A 21,490-nucleotide genomic window follows, 5' to 3' on the forward strand; every position below is an offset into this window, starting at 1 on the left:
TGGAACCAATTTAAAATTGCCTACAGCCAGCCCAATTTTTTTATTTTAGGCCTTCGATGCCTGTCTGCGGTCCATTCTTTCAACTACTACTACACTGACCAGGTCACTGCTGCCCGTGTACCCCTGGAACCAATTTAAAATTGCCTACAGCCAGCCCAATTTTTTTATTTTAGGCCTTCGATGCCTGTCTGCGGTCCATTCTTTCAACTACTACTACACTGACCAGGTCACTGCTGCCCGTGTACCCCTGGAACCAATTTAAAATTGCCTACAGCCAGCCCAATTTTTTTATTTTAGGCCTTCGATGCCTGTCTGCGGTCCATTCTTTCAACTACTACTACACTGACCAGGTCACTGCTGCCCGTGTACCCCTGGAACCAATTTAAAATTGCCTACAGCCATGTGTTATTATTTTAGGCCTTCGATGCCTGTCTGCGGTCACTCCTTCCACTAGGCCTCCACTGACCACACCACTGCTGTCCGTGTACCCCTGGAACCAATTTAAAATTGCCTACAGCCATGTGTTATTATTTTAGGCCTTCGATGCCTGTCTGCGGTCACTCCTTCCACTAGGCCTCCACTGACCACACCACTGCTGTCCGTGTACCCCTGGAACCAATTTAAAATTGCCTACAGCCATGTGTTATTATTTTAGGCCTTCGATGCCTGTCTGCGGTCCATTCTTTCAACTACTACTACACTGACCAGGGCACTGCTGGCCGTGTACCCCTGGAACCAACATCAGAAAATATAAAAATAAGTATTTTGCTTATAAAAAAGAAAATACTGGTGAGATATCAAATGCAGACATTTTAACATTAAAAACAAACACACAACTCTAATCTGGTACAGTACTAAAAATGGCCACCAGCTACAATTACTTTCTCCTGCAAGTAGTTAACTGAAAGTTTTTTTAAATTGAAAACACACATATGGCATCCACCGAGTGTTGTCCTGTCGCGTCTTCTTTATATTATTGCCGAGAAGATGCAAAATAATGAAAATAATAAAATCATTAATTACCAAAATAATAGAGAAAGTCAACACCACATTGCAAATAAACATTCATTCCAAATAAAGAAGCAGGGCGCGTCCGAGGGTGAGTATATACCTAATAAGAATATAATCACCCTCGGACGCGCAATGCTTATTTCCAACAGCCTTCCTTCCTAAGAATCAGCCCTTCCGTCGTGTAGAGAGACGTTGTGTTACACTCCAAGGTGTTCCCCAGGTTGCCTTTCCTGAGCTTCGATCTTCCGGCTCTCGTTTAGTAGTTCTTGGAAACTACTCTGCATTAGGCCTTCAAATTGGGTATGGGGTGTAGAGAGATGGTGTGTTCCACTCCAAGGTGTTCCCCAGGTTGCCTTTCCTGAGCTTCGATCTTCCGGCTCTCGTTTAGTAGTTGTTGGAAACTACGCTGCATTAGGCCTTCAAATTGGGTATGGGGTGTAGCGAGAGGGTGTGTTACACTCCAAGGTGTTCCCCAGGTTGCCTTTCCTGAGCTTCGATCTTCCGGCTCTCGTTTAGTAGTTCTTGGAAACTACACTGCATTAGGCCTTCAAATTGGGTATGGGGTGTAGAGAGAGGGTGTGTTACACTCCAAGGTGTTCCCCAGGTTGCCTTTCCTGAGCTTCGATCTTCCGGCTCTCGTTTAGTAGTTGTTGGAAACTACGCTGCATTAGGCCTTCAAATTGGGTATGGGGTGTAGCGAGAGGGTGTGTTACACTCCAAGGTGTTCCCCAGGTTGCCTTTCCTGAGCTTCGATCTTCCGGCTCTCGTTTAGTAGTTCTTGGAAACTACACTGCATTAGGCCTTCAAATTGGGTATGGGGTGTAGAGAGAGGGTGTGTTACACTCTAAGGTGTTCCCCAGGTTTCCTTGCCATTGCTTCGGTCTTCCGACTCTCGTTTAGTAGTTGTAGAAAAGTACACTGCATTAGGCCATACAAAATGGGTATGGGGTGGAGAGAGATGGTGTGTTACACTCCAAGGTGTTCCCCAGGTTGCCTTTCCTGAGCTTCTATCTTCAGGCTCTCATTAAATTGTGGTTAAATGGAACAACTGCATTTGGCGTACTAGTTGGTTTGGGGCCTACTATCGGTGTCTGCCACTCCTTGCTGTTCTCCTCCACTGAACAAAGCTGTGCCGCCTGTTTACTACGGTTGCCAATTTTGAACTGCATTTCGACTACTTACTGATTTGGCCCTACTCTCTGTGTCAGCCTCTCATTCCAGTTGTCCTCCACTGCAATGCCCCCTGGTTATTCCTGTGTTACCAATTTTGAACTGCATTTAGCCCACTTTCTTCTTTGGGCCTATATCTGTGTTTCCACTTCATCGTGCCCATTGCCCAGCCAGTGATAGATGAGTCTGCTGGTACATTGACCCATAACGCAACATTCCCCGTGCACGCTACACAACAACATTGTGACCCTGCTGAAAGTCAGGTTGCTCTTCCCGCATACCATACCACCTTACACGGGGACAAAGAGGAAGGTGCAGATGAAAGTGCAGGTTCCTTCATCAGGTGGGGGGAGGAATACTAGTTGGCGACGTCACTGGCACAGGGCCTCTCATAGTACGCAAAAGTGTTGCTGCCGGTGGGAGGCGCCCCCGCCGTGCAAACACACCGCTGTACTTTGAGGGGCCCTGTGCCAGTGCCAATGCCAACGAGTGGGCCCCCCCTGCTTGCTCAGGTTCACAGCACTTGCAAAGTTGAAATACTTACCTCTCCCTGCTCCACTGCCGTGACGTGGTCCAGATTTCCTGGGCCCACTAATTACTTGAACCAGCCCTACCCCCCACAACTTTAGCCAAATGACCCCCAATTTCAAATGCCTTCCAATTATTATAAGGTAAATTACGCTTGACAAGCTTCATTAAGAAGAATGGATGGTTTTGACATTAAAATGGCCACTCTAGGTGTTTTCCTGGCCCCCACTCACTGCCGACTATGCTGCCCCATTGACTTGCATTGGGTTTCGTGTTTCGGTCGATCCCGACTTTACGTCATAATCGGCCGATTTCACTCGACCCGACTTTGGACATAGTCGGGTTTCGCAAAACCCGGCTCGACTCTAAAAAGGTCAAGGTCGCTCAACTCTAGTTGTCAGTATCGCTGCATCATCGCTTAATGTGAAGGGGCCTTAACTGGAGAGGCATAGTACTCTACTTTGATCTTCTGAAGATCGGAGCAACAGATCAGAACACCAGAAAACTCTGATGATTTTTTTTCCTCAATTGTCTAGTTTCGTAGAAGATAGTCATGCTGACCTTAGTTGTCACAGGCCAGCTACAGGAGAGGGGGGAATTCAAAAGTTTGCTAAAGGGTCTTCGATCTTCTAGTTACACCCATAGCACCAATATATTTCAAACAATGATGTTTGGATTCTAAAATTGGATCATGCAACCTGCCCAACTCTACCTCGGAAATGGGTAATAAAGTTTTGAGGATGGCTTGAAAAGATAAATTCCCACCAAAGTCTTTTCATTTTGGTTGGATTTTTGCTTAAAAAGTGCATGAAAAGAACACTGTACGCAGATGCTGTTGTCTGAGCTTATTTATCAGTTACTTAAACTTATCAAACATAACCCAACAATTACTTTAATCTTCTTGAGCAATGGATTGCATAGACTGGAACTGTGAATGGACCAAGAAGATTAAACATAAATTCATCTGTAAGCTCACAGAAGTCTCAGCCTTATTCCAATGTTTATCGGCTTTTTCTTATCTGCCGGGTAACACCATGTTTTCCCTACCAGGAGAGAGATAATTATCATATTAATGAAGCTGTATTTTATTTCCAATTTACTTTGCCATTTACTTTTTTTTTCTTTTTCACATAGGAATAAGAGTAGTGAAAACCAAAATAAATGGAAGGCATCAAACAGCTGAGAGGGGGCAGAAAAGGATGTGATGGGGAACCGTGAAAAGATAATAAGAGAAAAGGAGGATTTCGTAGCTCAAGAGCAGAGATAAAACCATGATTCATTGATGCCAACCTACCTCCTGCAGGTTGCGATGGAAAAGGGAAAATAATAATCAACAGCATTGCCCTTTGAAGGATGATTAGAAGCTGAAATAAAATCTCATGAAGTCGTGCAGACATTTTTTTGAGACCACTGCTGCCAGGAGATGCCAAATACAAAGCAAAAACATGATAAGTAAAGAGTAACAATCTTAAAAATTTCCTTCATACTTTTATGCACACTTCTAGTCTGCAATGACCAAAAACAGCAAATGTTGTACTGAATTATGAATTTGCAATCTGCTGATGGACTAAGATACCCCAAAAACAAGAAGCAGATAGTCCCTAATCGACAGAAACTATGGTAAAATATAGAGGCATAACTAGTGGAATGCTAGCAGGACTTCTTCAACTAGAATTTAGGCCAACAAGCTATGCTTTCTTAGCCAGGATATTACTGTATATATATGACTAGTATAGGAGAAAACAAATTTCTCCTGAAGGCATCAGTCCCACAATATTAAACACAATAATCCTATCTACTTTTGACCTGACAAGTTAACTAACTTATTACTGTTGACTATTGCCTTCCAAACTGTTTGCCTGAGAGTGTAATATATATCCTGAAGATACCATTACCCAGATGTCAACCATAATTGTCCTACCAACCTTGGTCCTACACCACACCATCCAATAAGACTAAATATTGAATAGAATTTTTAATTTGGAAAATATCCATTAACTAGGATCCCATTCACTTTTCCAAAACAGATGATTAGGGTGGATTTCAGCTCTCCCTGGTTTTACTTATACCCTACCCAGAGCTGCCATTAGGGGCAGGCAGACCAGGCAGCTGCCTAGGGCCCCCGATCCTCCAGGGGCCCCAGCCAGTGGCATGCCACTATTCGTGGCATACCACATGGCCGCAACGGGGTCCGGCAGTAAGAGGGGCCCAGCACCGCCCCCCCCAATCGCTCATTCAACTTATCGGCATCATAGACACTGATTCCGTTGAAAACAGTGATGGAGGAGAGTCAGATGATGTTCCCTCTCCCATCACTCCCACTCTGCTTGTGACTCAGCGGGTGTGCGATGATGTCACTTCATCATGCGCCATGCTGTGCCAGCAGTGGAGCCAATGAGACCAGAGCACAGCCTGGAGCAAAGCAGGGAACAAGGAGGAGGGGTGAGTATTGTGTGTGTGAATGTATGCTTTATACCAGAGGTGTCAAACTGCAATCCTCAAGGGCTGAAAACAGGTCATGTTTTCAGGATTTCCTTGTACTGCACAGGTGATAATTTAATCACCTACACACCTAATGATTACAGCACCTTGTGCAAAGCTAAGGAAATCTTGAAAACACGCATGGTTTGCGGCCCTCGAGGAATGCAGTTTGACACCCCTGCTTTATACTGTGTGTCTGCACTATACTGTGTGTTGGGGTCTGCACTATACTCTTTGTTGGGGAAGCTGCGCTGTACTGTGTGTTGGGGGAGCTGCACTGTACTGTGTGTTGAGGGGAGTTGCACTATACTATGTATTGGGGGAGCTGCATTACACTGTATGTTGGGGGAGATGCACTGTACTGTGTGTTGGGGGAGCTGCACTGTACTGTGTGTTGGGGAGCTGCACTGTACTGTGTGTTGGAGGAGCTACACTGTACTGTGTGTTGGGGTGCTGCACCATACTGTATGTTGGGGAGCTGCACCATACCATGTGTTGGGGAGCTGCATCGTACTGTTGGGGGAGCTGCACTGTACTGTGTGTTGAGAGGAGGTGTATTACATTGTGTGTTGGGGAGCTGCACTGTACCGTGTCTGTGTGGGGGGCTGCATTATACAGTGTGGGGGGGGGTTGCATTATACTGTGTGTGGGGGCTGCATTATACTGTGTGGAGGGCTGCATTATACTGTAAGTGGGGAGGGACTGCATTATACTGCAAGTGGAGGTGCTGCATTATACTATGTGTGTGAGGAGGTGCTGTATTATGCTGTGTGTGGAGAGAAACTGCACTATACTGTGAGTGGGGGGCTGCATTATACTGTGTGTGTGGGGGCTACATTATACTGTGTGTGGAGGGCTGCATTATACTGCGTGTGTGTTGGGGGTTGCTTTATACTGCGTGTGTGTGGGGGGCTGCATTATACTGTGTGTGTGGCTGCAGTATACTCTGAGGAGGGCTGTAGTATACTCTATCAAGGACCATGAGGAGTGCACTATACTATATGTACTATATGGGACCTGCATTATATTGTATTAAGGACTATCTGTCCCCATCATTCTTCCTCAGTCGGTGTCAAGAAACTCGGGAACAAGTGTTGAACAACTTAATTATTGTCGATCATGCTCGATTAACGGCCTGAACTCTGCACCTGTAAATACAACCAAAATATTTGTGTGATGTGGAATATGTGAGCATTTGGGGCCCCACTTTATACTTTTGCCCAGGGTCCCACTTTCTCTAAAACTGGCCCTGCCCCTTCCACAATGACCAATGAACCAAAAAGGTTTAACTGAATTAAGATTTTGGAAACTATCGAATGACTGGAATGCAGCTCACTTTTCCAAAACAGATGACTAAGTTAGACCTCAACTCTACTCTCGTTGGTTCACATAAACTATGGAATATGCCCCATATGGTAGGTGCTGGGATGGTGTCAAAGAACCAGTCTAACTAAGGCTAGGCTCACGCCAGCATATTTTCCCTAAACCGAAAGATTAGGGCCAATTATGCTAATTACACTCTAGTCCAACTCTGATCTGAGTTTGTCGGTGTAATTCAATATTCTCAGATGAGGAGAAAAATGGAAAAAAATCTCCATCTTCTCCATTCTGTCAGTCTGTGAAAATGTTTTCCACAAACTCATTGTCTTGCATAGCCAAGTGCGATCCGAATATCATATCAAACTCGGGCAAGCTGCAAGAAAAAAAATCGGGCATGTGCATGGCCCCATAGAATAACATTGGTCCGAGTGTGGTCTGATGTTTTGTCGGATCGCACTTGGACATAAAATACAGTCATGTGCACAAGCCTTCATTAGCATAATCAGAATGATTTTCTTGGATGAGAGAAAATACTGTTGTGTTACCCTAGCCTTAGCCAGAGTTTTTAATTACAGAGCTGGTGGGTATATGAATCTTTGAGATGGGTGAAATAAAGTCTGCCGGCAACAGTGAAAAATTCATCCTGACGGCACCACTGCCCAGCTGTCAACCACAATTGTCCCACAATTTTGCCCTCTTACGTTCACATTTATTACTTTTGGCTACTTCTTTTCAAATCTTCAAATCTTCTATCCAACTTTCAGATAATTCGACATAAATAATGCCACAATGTTCTCCTTTTTTGCATTTCCACGTGATTAGCATACACATAGGTTTGTGCAGTCATTAACTAGCTAGCTACATCCCTTTGACTTTTCCTACTCTGTTGCTCTTTGACAGAAATAATTGTAATTTTGCATAATGAAAATCATTTCCAGAGGCACTTCTACTGACGCGCAGCGGCGGCCCCTCCATCCGTAACTTCTGCAGTACAAATAAATGATGCAAAACGATGTCCGGAAGAGTTGTGACCTGAATACACTTGTGTGAACAAGATGCGGTGACCAGGTCAACATTTTGTAATGAGGTTACAGGTTGGCTGTTAAGGAGAGCAATTGTGTCAACATCTTGGCATATCTATGACCTCCCCAGCCACATATTATTGCTTGTTGGGCAAAAATGTCACTGCTTGCTCTGCTGAAAAGTACATAAAGTTGATAGCTATCTAGAATTACTGATGGCCAGCCATGAGACCTTTCTGAGCATTAGTGTCACGGAAGTTTGTAAAGTTGTGTTAGGGAATAAATTGCATTGCTTTAGGACATGTATTGCTGGGAGTTTTACATTATATATGATTTAAACCTTTGAGAAAAGCCCCGCTCGCAGACATCCCTGCTAAAGGCTGTTATTGAGGATTTGTTTAGAGAATATATCACAATACGTCAACAAAAGATGCATACCAAGAGACATTAGGTGGCATATGGCTTCCCTTCTCCAGAAATATTATGGAATTCCAAATTCAATAAAGGGGTCCCCTAATCATTGCCATAATTTATGGCCACCATACCATCTCTCTGTTTGCAAGAACTATTACATTGATTTAAAGGGAACTTGTCATCAGTTTGTTACAATATAAACAACCTTTTATTACACTTGTACTACACTAACTCCCTATCCCCCCAAATATCTTTAATAAGTCTCCCATGCTGTATGCTAATCAGCACAGATCTGTGCTCTGGGCCTCTTCTTTCTGCAGAATCGCCATCCATCTGCCTTGATTGATATGGATGAACCATCCTATGTCATCCACAGATCACTGCTAGCAAAGGCAGACAAAGCAAGCAAAAGTATCCAGCCATTTGGAAATAAAACTTTACCAGTTTATCAGCATGACTTAAGATCAAAGCACATTAAAAATATTGCGTCAAGGCAAAAACCGATATGATTAGGTCATAGAACTGTCCTTCGTCATGGCAGCAGAGGAAGTTTTGCCTCTCCAGCATGGGAGATACACAGGGGTTCGGGATGATTGCATCCCTTATCTGATCATCTTTAGAGCAACATGAACGGGCTCTAAAACATACAACCTGTTAGTGCAAGCTCCTTACCTAGATATGTATTCATAACATAGTAACAAAGTAACATAGTTAGTAAGGCCGAAAAAAAGGCATTTGTCCATCCAGTTCAGCCTATATTCCATCATAATAAATCCCCAGATCTACGTCCTTCTACAGAACCTAATAATTGTATGATACAATATTGTTCTGCTCCAGGAAGACATCCAGGCCTCTCTTGAACCCCTCGACTGAGTTCGCCATCACCACCTCCTCAGGCAAGCAATTCCAGATTCTTACCGCCCTAACAGTAAAGAATCCTCTTCTATGTTGGTGAAAAAACCTTCTCTCCTCCAGACGCAAAGAATGCCCTCTTGTGCCCGTCACCTTCCTTGGTATAAACAGATCCTCAGCGAGCTATTTGTATTGTCCCCTTATATACTTATACATGGTTATTAGATCGCCCCTCAGTCGTCTTTTTTCTAGACTAAATAATCCTAATTTTGCTAATCTATCTGGGTATTGTAGTTCGCCAATCCCCTTTATTAATTTTGTTGCCCTCCTTTGTACTCGCTCTAGTTCCATTATATCCTTCCTGAGCACCGGTGCCCAAAACTGGACACAGTACTCCATGTGCGGTCTAACTAGGGATTTGTACAGAGGCAGTATAATGCTCTCATCATGTGTATCCAGACCTCTCTTAATGCACCCCATGATCCTGTTTGCCTTAGCAGCTGCTGCCTGGCACTGGCACTATCCAACAATCAGGGAAAGATAGAATCCAGCTCACCCATATGCATTGTATGAAGATCCGGAGCAAAGGAAGCATCCGTGCCTTGGACGAGAGTGATTGCAAAAAAAGAAAAATCCAGCTCCGCAAAAATAAAAAAAAATCCAAAAACTCTTCTTTATTGGTGTGAATTGAAAACACTGCAGTCGGTGAATTAAAATGCCATGGTATTGGATAAAACAACTAGTTTCAGGTAGGAAAACCCTTAATCATGTTACCATGATTAAGGGTTTCATTACCTGAAAGAGTTGTTTTATTCACTACCTTGGCATTTTAATTTACCGACTGGAGTGTTTTCTATTCACACCAATAGAGAAGAGTTTTGGGATTTTCGTGAAGATGGATTTTTTTTTTTCATTAATATCCAACAATACCCACTTATCAGGATGGAAATAACCCTTTAAAGACTTGCTGGCACGCGCCTCCACAAAATACTTGATTACAGTCCTTGCTACTGAAGAACTTTTAGCAAAAATGGATTATAAAAGTGAACAAAATCCCTCATGGCTCAACTGAAAAGCGGATTCATATTTGCACCAACATGTGTAAAGGCATTGTAGACATATTCTATTCCTCTGCAAGTTCTAGCATTGCGATATCATTTTATTTTATTCACACACTGGTTTTATATCAACTAGAATCCCTCTCGGAGTAAATGATCCAGTAACAAAGGATCCCACTCCCCGTATCTGATATAGAAGCCTAATTCATATCTAATTGAAGTAAATGTGTTCCCATTAGCCAATGCCCCTGCTGCACATATCTATGGAGGAGTGAGAAAATGCAACCAAATATTTTCCGCCTATAATTGAAGGTTTGGCATGATGGTGAAGTCATTAATCCATTTACCGTGGAAAAAGCCCAGGCTAGGATTATGAAACCTTGCTTGCAACTAGATCTGCTAAAAAGCCCTGTTATTGTTGCGAGGGGGCTGAGGGGCAGCACTTTAGTAGTAATGATAGCTGACTATCCAGTAGAAGACATAACAGGCGCATGGCCCAGAAAGGGTTCATTTTCTTCTTCCATTAAATTACTAGCATCTAGAACCACACTAAAACTGTCACTCGCTTCAGGTCCCAAGAGACAAAGCAGGATTTATATAAACATCCTCTTCACATCTTTATAACTGCTTCTGCCCTACCCCCAAAGGCCTTTCCACAGAAGCGCCTTTTTTTTCTAATCAAACCAGAAATTCATAAATCTGTAAAAAAAATAAAATTGTGCAAGGAAACATCAAAGGATACTTTATGGGATTTTTCTTCCCATTGCGGGCATTTTTATTTTACCGTAATTGTTGTTTACAAATATTGATGGGGGTTTGTCACTTTGTGAGTTTTATTAGGGGGAAGCGTACTTGCGTGTGTAATTTGCAAAATTGTTAGAGCCAAATAATGCATATTAAATGAGATCTAAATAAGCGGCATCAAAGCATAGCCAACATGTATTAACATACATAAGAACGCGCATCTAAACATACACATTGGGTATCAATTGCATTACAGTGCATATGTGTATTGTATTATATACATCTTGTGTGCACGTGTATTGCACGAGTGGTACAAAATATGATTTAGGCATTTATGTATTTTATTAAATTGGGCATATATAACTAAATGGGTTGCGTTATCATTAGTGATGAGCGAACGTGCTCGGATAAGATATTATCTGATCATGCTCGGGTGCTAACGGAGTGTCTTCGGCGTGCTCGAATAATATGTTCGAGTCCCTGCGGCTGCATGTCTAACAAACAGGCAATCCCTGAATGTGTTGCGGCTGTCGAACAGCTGTAAGACATGCAGGAGCGGTGACTGGCTTGCTTCTTCCCTCCTGTTCCTCCAATCTTTTCTTCCATCTTCACTCTTTGGCTATGTTCACACGTTCAGTATTTGGTCAGTATTTTACATCAGTGTTAGAGTGGCTGATAAATACAGAAGTGGTGGCGTGATTCTATTATACTTTTCCTCTGATTGTTCCTCTCCTGGTTTTGGTTTACAAATACTGATGTAAAATACTGACCAAATACTGAATGTATGAACGTGGCCTTAGGCACAGACTAGACCATAAGTTATGTCAGGCGACTCTTAGTGAGTACCAAAGACGGAATAAGACTGAGGATGTAAGAGAAGACTGGAATCGGTGAAAGGAAGTGAGCTAGTAGAGGGCAAGGGTGGGAAGTTGCGCATCACCCAAACAGTTGAGGGATGAGGCAAGTATATTTATTACTTTTCAACCCCTCCTTTTAGTATACTTTGGAGGGCCGGAGACGTCAGAACATAATAAATTCAAAGAGTATACAACAGAAACAAGAGAACGGCGCACATAGGGTTAGAATGTCAACACTGTAAGAAAGACAAGACCGGTAGAAGGATTACCTTGGATGGTTGTGCTATAAAGGGGATAACTCCGGTGAGGGCGTAGATCTAAATGTAGCTCGTAGTGATGGGATAAGGTGTTCTCTGAACATGCTCGGGTGCTAATTGAGTGACTTCGGCGTGCTCAAAAAATATGTTCGAGTCCCCACAGCTGCATGTCTCACTGCATGTTTGGTCATTACTAGTAGCCAATACTTGGTAAAATGATGCAAGGAGTCCAATAAGGCTTCAAAGAAGTTTGGAAGTATATGTAGATACATCGCACAATAGACACTATTGTCGGCACAGATTGCCAGCTGATGATGTACAGGATGATTTGAAACCCTTTCTTGACAAGGTCTCTGAGGGTACACACTTCCAAACTTCTTTGAAGAACTAAATTTGTATGAAATAAATTCAACGCAAAACGAGTTTCTCAGCCTAATTCAAGACGATAATTATCTCTAATTATAACTGTGTGTAATATTATATATATTAAAATATTTTTATATTATATATTAGTACATATTTAATTATGACCTTAGAAAAGTAACCAATGTTTAAATTTTTGTTCACGTATTAATAATGCACATGAAAATAAGAAATGTTGTAATCTATCTTATCAGAAAAATCTGCTTTTTTCCCCTCCTGGACTGATCTTTCATTTTCAATTCATGAGCAAAATCTGTGTTCAGTGAATATAAATTTTCCATTACGGAGATGGAAAGTGACAGTTGGTGCTGGGAAAATTCTATGTAGAGGGGAGGAGTTAGCAGGAGGGAAGAGCTAGAATGATGGATTGTATTATGTGCATAAATGATATATGCACGGTGGCTCAGTGGTTAGCACTGCAGCCCTGGGTTCAAATCACACCAAGGACAATATCTACAAGGCGTTTGTATGTTCTCCCTGTGTTTATATGGGTTTCCTCCAGTTTCCTCCCACACTCCAAAGACATACTGATAAGGAATGTGAATTATGTATATAATTGATAATAGAAACATATTATTTTGTGTGTGCATTGCATTGTCTAATAGAGTGGGGCAAAAAAGTATTTAGTCAGTCAGCAATAGTGCAAGTTCCACCACTTAAAAATATGAGAGGCGTCTGTAATTTACATCATAGGTAGACCTCAACTATGGGAGACAAACTGAGAAAAAAAATCCAGAAAATCACATTGTCTGTTTTTTTATCATTTTTTTTGCATATTATGGTGGAAAATAAGTATTTGGTCAGAAACAAACAATCAAGATTTCTGGCTCTCACAGACCTGTAACTTCTTCTTTAAGAGTCTCCTCTTTCCTCCACTCATTACCTGTAGTAATGGCACCTGTTTAAACTTGTTATCAGTATAAAAAGACACCTGTGCACACCCTCAAACAGTCTGACTCCAAACTCCACTATGGTGAAGACCAAAGAGCTGTCAAAGGACACCAGAAACAAAATTGTAGCCCTGCACCAGGCTGGGAAGACTGAATCTGCAATAGCCAACCAGCTTGGAGTGAAGAAATCAACAGTGGGAGCAATAATTAGAAAATGGAAGACATACAAGACCACTGATAATCTCCCTCGATCTGGGGCTCCACGCAAAATCCTACCCTGTGGGGTCAGAATGATCACAAGAACGGTGAGCAAAAATCCCAGAACCACGCGGGGGGACCTAGTGAATGAACTGCAGAGAGCTGGGACCAATGTAACAAGGCCTACCATAAGTAACACACTACGCCACCATGGACTCAGATCCTGCAGTGCCAGACGTGTCCCACTGCTTAAGCCAGTACATGTCCGGGCCCGTCTGAAGTTTGCTAGAGAGCATTTGGATGATCCAGAGGAGTTTTGGGAGAATGTCCTATGGTCTGATGAAACCAAACTGGAACTGTTTGGTAGAAACACAACTTGTCGTGTTTGGAGGAAAAAGAATACTGAGTTGCATCCATCAAACACCATACCTACTGTAAAGCATGGTGGTGGAAACATCATGCTTTGGGGCTGTTTCTCTGCAAAGGGGCCAGGACAACTGATCCGGGTACATGAAAGAATGAATGGGGCCATGTATCGTGAGATTTTGAGTGCAAACCTCCTTCCATCAGCAAGAGCATTGAAGATGAAACGTGGCTGGGTCTTTCAACATGACAATGATCCAAAGCACACCGCCAGGGCAACGAAGGAGTGGCTTCATAAGAAGCATTTCAAGGTCCTGGAGTGGCCTAGCCAGTCTCCAGATCTCAACCCTATAGAAAACCTTTGGAGGGAGTTGAAAGTCCGTGTTGCCAAGCGAAAAGCCAAAAACATCACTGCTCTAGAGGAGATCTGCATGGAGGAATGGGCCAACATACCAACAACAGTGTGTGGCAACCTTGTGAAGACTTACAGAAAACGTTTGACCTCTGTCATTGCCAACAAAGGATATATTACAAAGTATTGAGATGCAATTTTGTTTCTGACCAAATACTTATTTTCCACCATAATATGCAAATTAAATGTTAAAAAAAACAGACAATGTAATTTTCTGGATTTTTTTTTCTCAGTTTGTCTCCCATAGTTGAGGTCTACCTATGATGTAAATTACAGACGCCTCTCATCTTTTTAAGTGGTGGAACTTGCACTATTGCTGACTGACTAAATACTTTTTTGCCCCACTGTATAAGAGCATGTATTGTACCGCCCCTATTGTTTTAGATTACATGCGTGAGTGTTTCCACTCTAAAGATCCCTATTTTTGTTCGTTATGTTATTGCATGTTAAACTAATACACATCTTAATTTAACAACCTTCCTTGATTTGCAGAGCTATTATAAGCTTTGTAAAGGTAAGCCAGCATGTTACCATCTGTGTGATGATTTGGCCTCTACGGGCAGTATTTCATGGGCCTCCGCGGCTCATATTTCACTACAAAATATGCAGATAAATGAGGTTCCTTGGGAAACATGATTCATATTCATATGCTTTACCGAGCATTTATGGCAAATAAAGTGAACATTAACTCTACTTACACATCCCTTTGTTTGACGCACAACACGAGCTGAGCCTTTGGCAAAAGATAACGGTTCTGATTAAACACGTATTATGCGATAAAGAGACAAAGTGTGTAGAAATAAAATAGTAAGTGTTACAATCAAAGGGTTTGTATCACCTCCGTAACAAATCAGTAGGAATCTGTTTATTAAACCTTATAAAATGATTGCTCAAAAATCTATCGCCTCCAGCGCCATGAACTCGCTATGAAAGAAAAAAAGTTTTCTATAACCACATAGATGAATAATATTCTGCTTGACACAGTGGGAACAAAGCCAACAAATGTTATTTTACTGTAATAATATATTCATAACTAATTTTCAGAATGTGTCACATGACAGCTGTAGTCAATTGGCGATAAATGTCAACAGCTGCATTTGTATTGCTTTTTACCTCCCTTACAAAAAGAATCAATGCCTCCACACAGAGTGTATGTTTGATATAAGCAGCGTTTAATCCAGAACTGTATACATCTATTGAGATCCTTTCAGGAGTGTTGGAACTGTTGGGAGCCTCCCGCTTCTACTATTATCTAGTTTCTAGTCTACCGATCCCTATTTTGCTTCATTTCCATCACTATTCCATTGTTTAGTTATTTTACACCCCCTAAGGAAGCATTTGTGAAACATGCGTTGGCTGTATGGTGGGTGAGCCATTGTATTGCTCTCATACTTCAAGCATTTGTGGAATTGGCCGTTCATCAGAGTGATCTTACTTGGTCCACAGTGATCACTATTATCTACTTTTTCTTTTCCCTGTGATTCATTACCATTCTTGCCGGCAATTTTTGTTTTGATAACATATGCAACTTTTTTTTGTGGTTCCCTAGCCTTATATTGCATTATACAAATTTATGCATTTGATATTTATATGTAAACACCATTTTTTGGCTCATTCAACATTTATTTTCATGTGCCCCCATCCTATGTCATATTGTAGAGATATTCTCAAAAAGTCTTCTCAGCCTTTTGACTAAGATCAAGTGTAGTATCTTTCAAAAAGATGGCTTTGACCTAGGCTACCCTATTATATTGATAAGTTATGTACACTGGGTTTGGTGCACTTGTTAGTACGCAAGAGGGCTTTTGTATAGTCAAGTCATCGGATGGAAAGCATGGCTCCCTTCGGATCAATGTCATTAGGTAAGTTTGAAGTCCCGAGGCGTGAATGAAGTGCACCAGGAGTGTTGAACCTGGGGTGCCATAATTCACTTGGATAGGGAACCCCACTGGAAATTCGTCACTTTGCACTTGCACTTTAATTTTTCACACTTAGTTGAGCACACATTTTCAATCCAGGACTTCCAGTAAGGCAGTTTTACACTGAGAACACTATTTATTTCATTTTTTTTACTGTGTCTTGTCTTTTTTGACTTGTGTGCCCTTCACAAGGACATCTCGGGATGCAATTCCCTTATGGGTTCCTTCCTGAACCGTCTGGGGGGATGGAGTGTGTGGACATATGGTTTAGCTTCTCCCTGTACAACCCTTGGATCTTCTTCGGAGGTGAGGAACAGTGGATGGCTCCCAGTTCTTGCTTGGGTGGGAACACAGTCAGATGCTGGGAGCAAGATAGGATCTCCTCTGGCTTTGGCTAGAGGAGGCCATTTGTCCCTGACGTTCGCTGTGATCTTCTGGCTCAGAGGGATGGAGAATGGTTTTGACGGCCCTTCTCCTTTCTGAGTGTGGTGCGATAGACAGCATCCCTGTGCATTGTTTTGTTGTGGCACCATTCACAATTTCAGAGTACTTGGGTGAAAAGAGCACTAATCTCTGGCCTTCAATTAAAAAAAAATCTGATGGGACATGGCTCAACATTTGCTAACTGTAGGTGTAAGGACGTGCAATAAAATCCTATAAACTTCTGTGGGTGCCATATTATGGCTCCAAACAATTCTTGCATGGAGCTGTATAATGGACATACTGCATTGAATGCATTAGGTTTAAATCTCACTCATCTTGAATCTTGGTTACATAAATGTATAGCAAAATGTCTCAAATTTTTCAATTTTATTAAGGCTGTTTTTGGATGCAGCACATTTTTTAATGAGCTGTTTTTAAATTCTAAGTTTTTCTTCTCTGCAGGTGTGCTGCTAACAATGTCTCTTAAAATTGAAGAAAGAGAACTGGTTTGAAAAATTAAAACGAGTTACAGCCAGAAAGAATGGTGGGGTACGAGGGACACTGGGAGCCATGTAGGCTGGGGATATTTGTATAACATGCATGGTACGCTGCATCATTAAGATGCCAATCAAGATCATTACGACTACATCCAGAGAAGACACACCATTTGGTTTAGCTGTCAGTAACAAGGGAGAAATCCAGGATATCAGTGTTATCATTGAATATTAAGTTTGGCTGCATTCAAAACTATCCAAACACTTACAAGTAACATAAGAAAGCAACAAGCCTTTTCCTTTAGGAAAAGGAATATGCCATCGAAATATGCCATACATGCAACTGTATATGGTGCATGCATTCAATAATTGTATACAATACATACACACATTCTTACAATGCTTGTCCTAAGTCATATGACTCGTTAAAGGGTTAATATTGACTTGTAGGATTGCTATTTCCAATAGGTGGAGCTATAGAGTTCTAGTCCTCTTCCGAAGAGGTAATTTTCACATACAACACATGCATACATTTCTGTACGTTTCTACAATCGTATACAGTACACAAAGACACTCATGCATACAACTACACATACTTTGTTAAGGTATTCATGGATGGATCAATAAGAAAGCGCATCAAATTATCCAGGTTTCCAGAATTCCAATGCTCATACAATGCTTCAAACTGTCTCTGTCCAACAGGAAACCATTCTAATATATTTTAGTTAACATTGCTGCTTTAAAGTAAAATTTTCTCACAATAGCCACTTATGGGTAAAATGAAAAATCTGCTGCAAATACTGATACGTTGGCAGGAAGAAAGCAGCATAATACATGTGTTTTTGACACGTTTTTGATGCATTTTCCCCATTCATTAGTATGGGTGAAATGTGCAGCAAAAACGCGGAAAGAATTGACATGTTGCAGATTTAAGGAAAAAATAAGCAACGTGAGCATGAGATTTCAGGGATCTTATTCAGTTTGCTGGCATCAGGATTCCCCACGGGTTTTAAGACAAATCTGAGCAGAAAAACAAGACAAAAATGTGACAAAACCACAATGTGTGCACAGTCCTCAGCTGACTCCCAATGCTCAGGAAGGGTTAATTATTAGTGATGAGCCAATGTTCTTGGATCAGGTTTTATCGGATCATGATCGTGTGCTAACCAAGTGACTTCCACATCCTTGAAAAATATGTTCAAGTCCCCTCATCTGCATGTATGCCTAACAAACAGAAACTCCCTGCATGTGTTGCGGCTGTTGAACAGTTTAATGTGTCACATGACCCTCTTCCCATTGGAAAAAATAAAGTTGGATCCAAAATGGCTGACTTCAAAATGGCCACCATGGTCACAAGCCATCTTGAAAAGTTTTCTCCCTCCCATATACTAATGTGCCACAAACAGGAAGTTGATATCACCAACCATTACCATTTTATTTAGGTGTATCCATATATATGGCCCACCCTGTATATTTATTTGTTAACAGTACCTATTTCTGCTCACTATGACCTAAGTAATTTGCCTTTATTGCACCTTCCTGACATTGAGGTGTCAAAAGGGTCATGATCGGTGGTTTTTAATGTAAATTACTTCAACAGTGTTCCATATTGTCCTTGTGAGCATTACTTCCACTCTTGCGAAATCCATCTCCATCCTGAGCCTCACGTATCTCTATAACGCATCTCTGGGTTTCTTATAATTATAAGACATTTGTCACAAGCTGAGATATTGAAGTTCTTTTAGAAATGAAGACCGCAAAAGAAGACAACGTTGAAACATAAATGTGATCATACATTAAAAAGAAAACCTACAGTATTGCGTTCTTGAGGTTCACCACCCAATCCCCTAGAGACAATGGCTATCACAGTTATCAGCATCTAGAGAGAGGAATCAGACAATTTTCGAGGTTCTTGCCCAGAATAGCACATTTTCATAAATCCAATCTGACTTTGATGATTAAAGGCAGCCTTCCCCTGAGTGAAGCTTGTTCCAAATGAAGGAAACTTGACAATCTGGGGCATATGTGTTTTGATTACAACCATACTTGTAGATTTATTATAAAAAGCTAAAAAGCTGTAGAGAAGCACAATTCTGCTAAAGACAATATTGTGCAACAGTGTGAATAAGATGTCAACATGTATGTTTTACAGGACATCTGAAATACAAGATAAGATGCACAAAACTGGTTGTATGACATAAGACAAAGTAGCCAAGCACTGAGTTTATCATCTAGATACACATTCCACATCCAGTATTACTGCAGGAGGAAGACTATTTGCCATCATGGCCTTCTCCCACTAGCCAAGACCCCAAGATGCTTGAACAGGATTCTATTAATTATTTAGACAGCTCCAGCAACCCAGTTTTGTCACTTTCTCATATGAAGGTAGAACAAGGAGGGAGGGAACAATTGGACAAGGAAAAAAAAAGGATGAAATTGATGCCACCTACATGTTAGAAAGAAAGGATGAGCGGAGATGAAATAAATTGGATATACACATGTATTTTTGAAATAATGTGTTCTGCTCAGGAATACAATGTAGCGTGTTATGATATTTCGTGCTTTGAAATATATTCAGATCCAAGTTGCATACAATCCCTGCTGACAAAAATACATTATTATTTAAAAAAAAGACTGCAGAAGAGTCTAAAATGTCCATGTTTTACAAATCAAAGACAATGATGAAAAGCAAAATCCCATATACATATTGTAGATCCATACGTCCTAATTAATGTAATTAGAGAGGAGCAAAATGATTTGCAGTATCCAATTCGGGAGCCAGTGACCGCCAGATCGGAGATCTGCAAACCTCCTTCTACCTGCCAATATCCCAGATGATTTTTTGATTTGTAGGTCTGGTGCAATGTCACGTATGTGTCACACTGGGACTATTAATCAAAACAGGGATTTTTGCAAGTAAGACATTTTGCAGGGCTCTGGTCTAGCAGCCATGGACTACCGACATTACTGCTTAACTAGGGTCCTGTAAATCCTTTTTATCAACTCTATTTGCATTGGCTCTATGGCTCTTACAGAGAATCTGACTGGCGATACATGCTGCCCTCGGCACAGTGGCTAAAAGATGCTGCCCACAGTACAGTGGTCAACACATGCCTCCCATGGTACAGTGGCCGATACATGCTTCCCACGGTACAGTGGCAGATACATGCTTCTCACGGTACAGTGGCAGATACATGCTTCTCACGGTACAGTGGCCAATAGACGCTTCCCACGGTACAGTGGCCGATACATGCTGCCCCCAGTATAGTCACCAATACATGCCACCCACGGTACAGTGGCTGATACATACTGCCCATGGTACAGTGGCCGATACATGCTGCCCACAGTACAGTGGCCAATACAGGCTTCCCACGGTACAGTGGCCGATACATGCCACCCACTGTACAGTGGCCGATATACTGCCCACTGTACAGTGGCCGATACATGCTGCCCACTGTACAGTGGCCAATACATGCCGCCCACGGTACAGTGGCTGATACATACTGCCCACGGTACAGTGGCCGATACATGCCACCCACTGTACAGTGGCCGATATACTGCCTACTGTACAGTGGCCGATACATGCTGCCCACTGTACAGTGGCTGATACATGCTGCCTCCGGTATAGTCGCCAATACATGCCGCCCACGGTACAGTGGCTGATACATGCCGCCCATGGTACAGTGGCCGATACATGCTGTCCATGGTAAAGTGGTCAATACATGCTGCCCACTGTACAGTGGCCGATACATGCTTCCCACTGTACAGTGGCCGATACATGCTTCCCACAGTACAGTGGCCGATACATGCTTCCCACAGAACAGTGGCCAATACATGCCGCCCACGGTACAGTGGCGGATACATGTTGCCCACGGTACAGTGGCTGATTCATGTTGGCCATGGTACAGTGGCTGATACATGCTGCTCATGGTACAGTGGCTGATACATGCTGCTCATGGTACAGTGGCTGATACATGTTGCCCACTGTACAGTGGCTGATACATGTTGCCCACAGTACAGTGGCTGATACATGTTGGCCATGGTACAGTGGCTGATACATGCTGCTCATGGTACAGTGGCTGATACATGCTGCTCATGGTACAGTGGCTGATACATGTTGGCCATGGTACAGTGGCTGATACATGCTGCTCATGGTACAGTGGCTGATACATGCTACCCACTGTACAGTGAACAATACACCTTGCCCACGTATCACTTGTCAAGTTGACTTTAACAAATTGAGAATGCACCATAGAGGCAGATCATGTGTCTACTATGGGGTCCTTAGAGAGAGGGAGCAATCTCTAGTTTGTTTACACTGATGGCATCATTAAATGCCATGAAAACAGCAGAAGGAGGTTTATTCACCAATGCTCACCAAGCTGGGAAACATGGATAACATAAAGTTTGACTTCTTTATATTGTTGTTCTGCTTCTATTGCTATTTTTGTGGATTTTTGGAAACTCCAGAGTGAGGATCTGGTAGAGTTTGCGCCCATCCATTTCTGAACTTTTGAGTTACTGTTCTGTCCCAAATTTAGAATTTTTCTGTGCATTTAATTTCCTTATTTAATAACATGGCACGTATCAAGGGTGACATTGCCACACTGTTATGGAGATCAATCATTATCGGTCACATAGTATTAGAGAA

The 21,490-nt window shown here is 42.0% G+C and overlaps 1 protein-coding gene across 10 annotated transcripts in view; it reads right to left on the reverse strand.

Annotated features, from left to right (window-relative positions):
• Positions 1 to 21,490, reverse strand: part of AGRN (agrin) — a 626,510-nt gene that overhangs the window by 197,485 nt on the left and 407,535 nt on the right. The gene's annotated exons all lie outside the window — the stretch shown is intronic.

This window comes from Ranitomeya imitator, chromosome 10, assembly GCF_032444005.1.
Source record: "Ranitomeya imitator isolate aRanImi1 chromosome 10, aRanImi1.pri, whole genome shotgun sequence".
NCBI classification, from domain to species: Eukaryota; Metazoa; Chordata; class Amphibia; order Anura; family Dendrobatidae; genus Ranitomeya; species Ranitomeya imitator.